The sequence below is a fragment of the Arachis ipaensis genome, chromosome B10 (genome assembly GCF_059453495.1).
Source record: "Arachis ipaensis isolate K30076 ecotype BB chromosome B10, ASM5945349v1, whole genome shotgun sequence".
In the NCBI taxonomy this organism is placed as follows: Eukaryota; Viridiplantae; Streptophyta; class Magnoliopsida; order Fabales; family Fabaceae; genus Arachis; species Arachis ipaensis.
The window spans coordinates 8,002,521-8,012,418 of NC_142435.1; positions in this window are offsets into that span (position 1 = coordinate 8,002,521).

A 9,898-nucleotide genomic window follows, 5' to 3' on the forward strand; every position below is an offset into this window, starting at 1 on the left:
AGTAAAAAGTCCTATTTATACTAAACTAGTTACTAGGGTTTACAGAAATGAGTAATTGATGCAGAAATCCACTTTCGGGGCCCACTTGGTATGTGCTTGGGCTGAGCGTTGAGATTTACACGTGTAGAGACTTCTCTTGGAGTTGAACGCCAGTTTGTAACCTGTTTCTGGCGTTTAACTCCAGAATACAGCATGAAACTGGCGTTGAACGCAAGTTTGTATCGTCTAAACTCGGGCAAAGTATGGACCATTATATAATGCTCGAAAGCCCTAGATGTCTACTTTCCAACGCAATTGAGAGCGCGCTATTTGGAGTTCTGTAGCTCCAGAAAATCCACTTTGAGTGCAGGGATGTCAGAATCCAGCAGCATTTGCTGTCCTTCTTCAACCTCTGAATCTGATTTTTGCTCAAGTCCCTCAATTTCAGCTAGAAAATACCTGAAATCACAGAAAAACACACAAACTCATAGTAAAGTCTAGAATTGTGAATTTTATTTAAAAACTAATAAAATTATACTAAAAACTAACTAAATTATACTGAAAACTATGTAAAAACAATGCCAAAAAGCGTATAAATTATCCGCTCATCACAACACCAAACTTAAATTGTTGCTTGTCTCCAAGCAACTGAAAATCAAATAGGATAAAAAGAAGAGAATATACTATAAATTCCAAAATATCAATGAAACTTAGCTCCAATCAGATGAGCGGGACTTGTAGCTTTTTGCCTCTTGAATAGTTTTGGCATCTCGCTCTATCCATTGAGGTTCAGAATGATTGCCATCTATAGGAACTCAGAGTTAGATAGTGTTATTGATTCTCCTAGTTCAGTATGTTGATTCTTGAACACAGCTACTTTATGAGTCTTGGCCGTGGCCCTAAGCACTTTATTTTCCAGTATTACCAGCGGATACATAAATGCCACAGACACATAACTGGGGGGACCTTTTTAGATTGTGACTCAGATTTGCTAGAGTCCCCAATTAGAGGTGTCCAGGGTTCTTAAGCTCACTCTGTTTTTGCTTTTGGACCTTGACTTTAACCGCTCAGTCTCAAGTTTTCACTTGACACCTTCACGCCACAAGCACATGGTTAGGGACAGCTTGGTTTAGCCGCTTAGGCCAGGATTTTATTCCTTTAGGCCCTCCTATCCACTGATGCTCAAAGCCTTGGATCCTTTTTATTACCCTTGCCTTTTGGTTTTAAGGGCTACTGGCTTTTTGCTCTTGCCTTTTGGTTTTAAGAGCTTTTGGCTTTTTCTGCTTGCTTTTTCTTTTTCTATTTTCTTGTTTTTTTTACGCTATATATATTTTTTTTTCTATTTTTTTCTACAAGCTTTTGTATTCACTGATTTTTCTTGCTTCAAGAATCATTTTTATGATTTTTTAGATTATCAGATAACATGTCTCCTTTTTCCTTATTCTTCAAGAGCCAACATATTTAACATTCATAAACATCAACTTCAAAAAGACATATGCATTGTTCAAGCATTCATTCAGAAAACAAAAAGTATTGTCACCACATCAAAATAATTAAACTAGTTTCAAGGATGAATTCGAAACCATGTACTTCTTGTTCTTTTGTAATTAAAACATTTTTCATTCAAGAGAGGTGATGGATTCATATTCATAACTTTAAGGCATAGACACTTAGACACTAATGATCGCGTAGTAAAGGCACAAACATAAATAACACATAAGGCTCAAAAACTGAAAAACAAAAAATGAATAGACAAGGAGATTAAGGAATGAGTCCACCTTAGTGAGGGTGACGTCTTCCTCTTCTTGAAGAACCAATGGTGCTCTTGAGCTCCTCTATGTCTCTTCCTTGCCTTTATTGCTCCATCCCTAGTGATTTTGGTGCTCCTATCCTTAGTTACTCCCAATAGTTGTGTGGAGGAAAATGTATCCCTTGAGGTATCTCAGGGATTTCTTGGTGAGGGAATTTCTCATGCTCTTGTTGAGGTCCATGAGTGGGCTCTCTTGTTGTGCAGTCAAGTGCTCTACTACTGAGCTATGGACCCTTGAGATGAATCTCTCCATCTCCCATGACTCGGAGGTGGAAGCTTTTGTCTTCCCTTTCCTCTTTCTAGAGGTTTCTCTGGCCTTAGGTGCCATAAATGGTTATGGAAAAATAAAAAAGCAATGCTTTTTCCACACCAAACTTAAAATGTTTGCTCATCCCCGAGCAAAAGAAGAAAGAAAGGATGAGAAGAAGAAGAGAAGGAGAAGATGGAGGTGTGTGAATGGTTCGGCTAGGGGGGTTTAGGTGGTTAGGATGTGTGAAAAGGAAAGAGTGATGGTTTGAATTTGAGTGGGTGGGTGTAGGTGGGTTGTATGATGGTTTTGCAGGGGAATTGGAGGTGATTGGTAGAGGTTATTTTGGGGAAGAATGTTGTAGAAAGGTGTGAAGAAGAGATAAGAAGAGGTGGAGATCCTGTGGGGTCCACAGATCAAGTGGGGTCAAGGACTTAACATCCCTGCTCCAATTAGGCGTGTAAAACGCCCTTGCTGGCGTTTAACACCAGACTGCTGCCTGTTTCTGGCGTTAAACGCCCAAATGTAGCTTGTTTCTGGCGTTTAACGCCAGGTAGATGGTTGTTTCTGGCGTTAAACACCAGCTTGGGGCCTGTTTCTAGCGTTAAACGCCAGACTGCTCTCCTCCAGGGTGTGCTGTTTTTAATGCTGCTTTTCATTTTGTTTTAGATTTTTCAGTAGTTTTTGTGACTCCACATGATCATCAACCTAAAAAAACACGAAATAACAAAGAGAAAATAAAATAGATATGATTAAATAACATTGGGTTGCCTCCCAACAAGTGCTTCTTTAATGTCAATAGCTTGACAGTGAGCTCCCATGGAGCCTCACAGATAATCAGAGCAAGGTTGGAACCTCCCAAAAGACATAGTTTTAAAAATATTTTTTGAATTTTTGATGATGGAAATCAATAAAAATGCAACTAGGATCAAATAAACAATGCATGCAAGACACCAAACTTAAAAATTGATACTAGACTCAAACAAGAAACATAAAATTTTTTGGTTTTATGATTTAAAAAATTTTTTTTATGTATTTTTTCGAAAATTATATGGAAAAGAAAATAAAGAGAATCAAAACTTTCAATAAGAATTCCAGGAATCATGCAATGTTAGTCTAAAGCTTCAGTCTAAAAAGATTAGACATGTTTGGCCAAGCTTCAGCAGGACATTACATTCAATAGCTAAATTGATGAGAATCAATCAGCTTTTGTGATGGTGGGAACATCACCTTGAAACTCTAGAATTCATTCTTAAAAATTCTGAAGAAAAAAATACCTAATCTAAGCAACAAGATGAACCGTCAGTTGTCCAAACTCGAACAATCCCCGGCAACGGCGCCAAAAACTTGGTGTTGTTGCCGGAAACAAATGTGAAATTATTGTTCGTTCATTCGTTCCTTCCCCGGCAACGGCACCAAAAACTTGGTGCACGAAATTGTGATCATCAACAATGGCGCCAAAGGACTTGGAGCTCTCAAACGTGAATCACACTTTGTCACAATTCCGCACAACTAACCAACAAGTGCACTGGGTCATCCAAGTAATAAACCTTACGTGAGTAAGGGTCGATCCCACGGAGATTGTCGGCTTGAAGCAAGCTATGGTCATCTTGTAAATCTCAGTCAGGCGGATTCAAATGGTTATGGAGTTTAAGGTGATGAAAATAAACATAAAATAAAGATAGAGATACTTATGTAATTCATTAGTGGATTTCAGATAAGCGTATGAAGATGCTTTGTTCCCCTTAAACCTCTGCTTTCCTATTTCCTTCTTCTAATCATTCATACTCCTTTCCATGGCGAGCTTTATGTTGGGCATCACCGTTGTCAATGGCTACATCCCATCCTCTCAGTGAAAATGGTCCTGATGCTCTGTCACAAATCGGCTAATCAGCTGTCGGTTCTCGATCATGTCGGAATAGGATCCATTGATCCTTTTGCGTCTGTCACACGCCCCACAATCCCGAGTTTGAAGCTCGTCACAGTCATCCCTTCTCAGATCCTACTCAGAATACCACAGACAAGGTTTAGACATTCCGGATCTCAGGAATGGCCGCCAATAATTCTAGCCTATACCACGAAGGTTCCAATCTTAGATTAGAAACCCAAGAGATACACACGCAATCGAAGGTAGAACGGAGGTGGTTGTCAGGCATACGTTCATAGGTGAGAATGATGATGAGTGTCACGAATCATCATATTCATCAAGTTGAAGAACAAGTGATATCTTAGAGAAGAAGTAGGCGTGAATTGAATAGAAAAATAGTAGTAATTGCATTAATTCATGAGGAACAGCAGAGCTCCACACCTTAATCTATGGTGTGTAGAAACTCCACCATTGAAAATACATAAGAACAAGGGTCAGGCATGGCCGTGAGGCCAGCCTCCAAATGTGCATAAGACTCTCAAAGATCAAAAGTATATGTAAAGTGTGTAAATACAATAGCAAAAGGTCCTTTTTATAGAGAACTAGTAGCCTAGGGTTACAGAAATCAGTAATTAATGCAGAAATCTTCTTCCGGGCCCACTTGGTGTGTGCTTGGGCTGAGCATTGAAACATTTTCGTGCAGAGACTTTTCTTGGAGTTAAACGCCAGCTTTTGTGCCAGTTTGGGCGTTTAACTCCAGCTTTTGTGCCAGTTTTGGAGTTAAACGCCAGAATTCTTGAGCTGACTTGGAACGCCTGTTTGGGCCATCAAATCTTGGACAAAGTATGGACTATTATATATTGCTGGAAAGCCCAGGATGTCTACTTTTCAACGCAATTAAAAGCGCGCCAGTTGGGCTTCTGTAGCTCCAGAAAATTCACTTTGAGTGCAGGGAGATCAGAATCCAACAACATCTGCAGTCCTTTTTCAGCCTCTGAATCAGATTTTTGCTCAGGTCCCTCAATTTCAGCCAGAAAATACCTGAAATCATAGAAAAACACACAAACTCATAGTAAAGTCTAGAAATATGATTTTTAAATAAAAAATAATAAAAATATAATAAAAACTAATTAGAATATACTAAAAACATACTAAAAATAATGCCAAAAAACGTATAAATTATCCGCTCATCACAACACCAAACTTAAATTGTTGCTTGTCCCCAAGCAACTGAAAATCAAATAGGATAAAAAAGAAGAGAATATACAATGAATTCCAAAAATATCTATGAAGATCAGTATTAATTAGATGAGCGGGGCCTTTAGCTTTTTGCCTCTGAACAGTTTTGGCATCTCACTTTATCCTTTGAAGTTCAGAATGATTGGCTTCTATAGGAACTCAGAATCCATATAGTGTTATTGATTCTCCTAGTTAAGTATGTTGATTCTTGAATACAGCTACTTTTATGAGTCTTGGCCGTGGCCCTAAGCACTTTGTTTTCCAGTATTACCACCGGATACATAAATGCCACAGACACATAACTGGGTGAACCTTTTCAGATTGTGACTCAGCTTTGCTAGAGTCCCCAATTAGAGGTGTCCAGGGTTCTTAAGCACACTCTTCTTTTTGCTTTGGACCTCGACTTTAACCGCTCAGTCTCAAGTTTTCACTTGACACCTTCACGCCACAAGCACATGGTTAGGGACAGCTTGGTTTAGCCGCTTAGGCCAGGATTTTATTCCTGTGGGCCCTCCTATCCACTGATGCTCAAAGCCTTGGATCCTTTTTATCACCCTTGCCTTTTGGTTTAAAGGGGTATTGGCTTTTTCTGCTTGCTTTTCTCTCTTTTTTTTTTTTCAAGCTTTTCACTGCTTTTTCTTGCTTCAAGAATCAATTTTATGATTTTTCATATCATCAGATAACATTTCTCCTTTTCCTTTCATTCTTTCAAGAGCCAACAATTTTAACATTCATGAATCAACAAATTCAAAAATATGCACTGTTCACGCATTCATTCAGAAAAATAATAGTATTGCCACCACATCAAAATAATTAAACTGTTTTAAAATTTGAAATTCATGCACTTCTTTTTCTTTTTCAATTAAAAACATTTTTCATTTAAGAAAGGTGATGGATTCATTTTCATAGCTTTAAGGCATAGACACTAATGATCATGTAATAAAGACACAAACATAGATAAACATAAAGCATAATTTTTGAAAAACAGGAAAATAAAGAACAAGGAAGTTAAAGAACGGGTCCACCTTAGTGATGGCGGCTTGTTCTTCCTCTTGAAGATCTTATGGAGTGCTTGAGCTCCTCAATGTCTCTTCCTTGCCTTTGTTGCTCCTCTCTCATGGTTCTTTGATCTTCTCTAATTTCATGGAGGAGGATGGAATGCTCTTGGTGCTCCACCCTTAGTTGTCCCATGTTGGAACTTAATTCTCCTAGGGAGGTGTTGATTTGCTCCCAATAATTTTGTGGAGGAAGATGCATCCTTTGAGGCATCTCAGGGATTTCATGATGAGGAATTTCCTCATGCTCTTGATGAGGTTCTCTTGTTTTCTCCATCCTTTTCTTAGTGATGGGTTTGTCCTCATCAATGAGAATGTCTCTCTCTATGTCAATTCCAACCGAATTGCAAAGGTGACAAATGAGATGAGGGAAGGCTAACCTTGCCAAAGGAGAGGACTTGTCCGCCACCTTGTAGAGTTCTTGGGATATAACCTCATGAACTTCCACTTCCTCTCCAATCATGATGCTATGTATCATGATAGTCCGATCTATAGTAGCTTCGGACCGGTTACTAGTGGGAATGATTGAGCGTTGGATGAACTCCAACCATCCCCTAGCCACGGGCTTGAGGTCATGCCTTCTTAGTTGAACCGGCTTCCCTCTTGAATCTCTCTTCCATTGAGCACCCTCTTCACATATGTCCATGAGGACTTGGTCCAACCTTTGATCAAAGTTGACCCTTCTTGTGTATGGGTGTGCATCTCCTTGCATCATAGGCAAGTTGAATGCCCACCTTACATTTTCCGGACTAAAATCCAAGTATTTCCCTCGGACCATTGTAAGCTAATTCTTAGGGTCCGAGTTCACACTTTGATCATGGTTCTTGGTGATCCATGCATTGGCATAGAACTCTTGAACCATTAAGATCCCGACTTGTTGAATGGGGTTGGTGAGAACTTCCCAACCTCTTCTTCGGATCTCATGTCGGATCTCCGGATATTCGCCCTTTTTGAGCTTAAAAGGGACCTCGGAGATCACCTTCTTTTTGGCCACAACTTCATAGAAGTGGTCTTGATGCACCCTTGAGAGGAATCTCTCCATCTCCCATGACTCGGAGGTGGAAGCTTTTGCCTTCCCTTTCCTCTTTCTAGAGCTTTCTCCGGCCTTTGGTGCCATTAATGGTTATGGAAAAATAAAAATCTTTAGCTTTTACCACACCAAACTTAGAAGGTTGCTCGTCCTTGAGCAAAAGAAGAAAGAAGAGAGTAGAAGAAGAAGAAATAGAGGAGATTGAGTGGGCTTTGTGTTTCGGCCAAGGGGTAGAAGTGGTGTTTAGGTTGTGTGAAAATGAAGGAGTGAAGATGGGTTTATATAGGAGTGAGAGGGGTGTGTATGGTTCGGCCATTATGGGTGGTTTGGGAGGGAAAGTGGTTTGAATTTGGATGGTGAGGTAGGTGGGGTTTTATGAAGGATGGATGTGAGTGGTGAAGAGAATGGTGGGATTTGATAGGTGAGGGGTTTTTGGGGAAGAGATATTGAGGTGATTGGTGAATGGGTGAAGAAGAAAGAGAGTGGTGGGGTAGGTGGGAATCCTGTGGGGTCCACAGATCCTGAGGTTTCAAGGATATCTCATCCCTGCACTAAGTGGCGTGCAAAACGCCCCTTTCTGCCAATCCTGGTGTTAAACGCCAGGCTGCTACCCATTTCTGGCATTTAACGCCATCTTCTTGCCCATTCCTGGCGTTAATCACCAGTCTGGTGCCCTTTTCTAGCGTTAAACGCCCAGAATGGTGCCAGACTGGGCGTTTAACGCCCATTCTGCTACCTTTACTGGCGTTTAAACGCCAGTAACTGTCTCCTCCAAGGTGTTCTATTTTTCATTCTGTTTTTCACTTTGTTTTTGCTTTTTCAATTATTTTTGTGACTTCACATGATCATCAACCTACAGAAAACATAAAATAACAATAGAAAATAGAAAATTATCATAGAATAGTAATGATTGGATTGCCTCCCAACAAGCGCTTCTTTAATGTCAATAGCTCGACAGTGGGCTCTCATGGAGCCTCACAGATGTTCAGATCAATGTTGGAACCTCCCAACACCAAACTTAGAGTTTGAATGTGGGGGTTCAACACCAAACTTAGAGTTTGGTTGTGGCCTCCCAACACCAAACTTAGAGTTTGACTGTGGGGGCTCTGTTTGACTCTGTATTGAGAGAAGCTTTTCATGCTTCCTCTCTATAGTGACAGAGGGATATCCTTGAGCTTTAAACACAAGGGAGTCTTCATTTACATGAATGATCAATTCTTCTCTGTCAACATCAATCACAGCTTTTGCTGTGGCTAGGAAGGGTCTGCCAAGGATGATAGATTCATCCATACACTTTCCAGTTTCTAGGATTATGAAATCAGTAGGGATGTAATGGTCTTCAACCTTTACCAAGACATCCTCTACAAGTCCATAAGCCTGTTTCTTTGAATTGTCTGCCATCTCCTGTGAGATTCTTACAGCTTGTACCTCAATGATCCCTAGCTTTTCCATTACAGAGAGGCATGAGGTTTATGCTTGATCCTAGGTCACACAGAGCCTTCTCAAAGATCATGGTGCCTATGGTACAAGGGATTGAGAACTTTCCAGGGTCCTGTCTCTTTTGAGGTAATCTCTGCCTAGTCAAGTCATCCAGTTCTTTGATGAGCAATGGAGGTTCATTCTCCCAAGTCTCATTACCAAATAACTTGTCATTTAGCTTCATGATTGCTCCAAGGTACTTAGTAACTTGCTCTTCAGTAACATCTTCATCCTCTTCAGAGGAAGAATATTCATCAGAGTTCATGAATGGCAGAAGTAGATTTAATGGAATCTCTATGGTCTCAGTATGAGCCTCAGATTCCCATGGTTCCTCATTAGGGAACTCCATGGAGGTCAGTGGACGTCCATTAAGGTCTTCCTCAGTGGAGATCACTGCCTCTTCCTCCTCCCCAGGTTCGGCCATGTGAGACATGTTTATGGCCTTGCACTCTCTCTTTGGATTCTCTTCTGTATTACTAGGGAGAGTGCTAGGAGGGAGTTCAGTAATTTTCTTACTCATCTGACCCAATTGTGCCTCCAAATTTCTAATGGAGGACCTTGTTTCATTCATGAAACTTTGAGTGGTTTTGATTAACTCAGAGACAATGGTTGCTAAGTCAGAGTGGCTCTGCTTAGAATTCTCTATTTGTTGCTGAGAAGATGATGGAAAAGGCTTGCCATTGCTGAACCTGTTTCTTCCACCATTATTGTTGTTGAAACCTTGTTGAGGTCTCTGTTGATCCTTCCATGAGAGATTTGGATGATTTCTCCATGAAAGATTATAGGTGTTTCCATAGGATTCTCCCATGTAATTCACCTCTTCCATTGCTGGGTTCTCAGGATCATAAGCTTCTTCTTCAGAGGAAGCTTCCTTAGTACTGCCCGTTGCTGCTTGCATTTCAGACAGACTCTGAGAAATCATATTGACTTGTTGGGTCAATATTTTATTCTGAGCCAATATGGCATTCAGAGTATCAATCTCAAGAACTCCTTTCTTCTGAGCTATCCCATTATTCACAGGATTCCTTTCAGAAGTGTACATGAATTGGTTATTTGCAACCATTTTAATGAGTTCTTGATCTTCTGCAAGCGTCTTCTTCAGATGAAGAGATCCTCCAGCAGAGCTATCCAATGACATCTTAGATAGTTCAGACATACCATCATAGAAGATTCCTATGATGATCCATTCTGA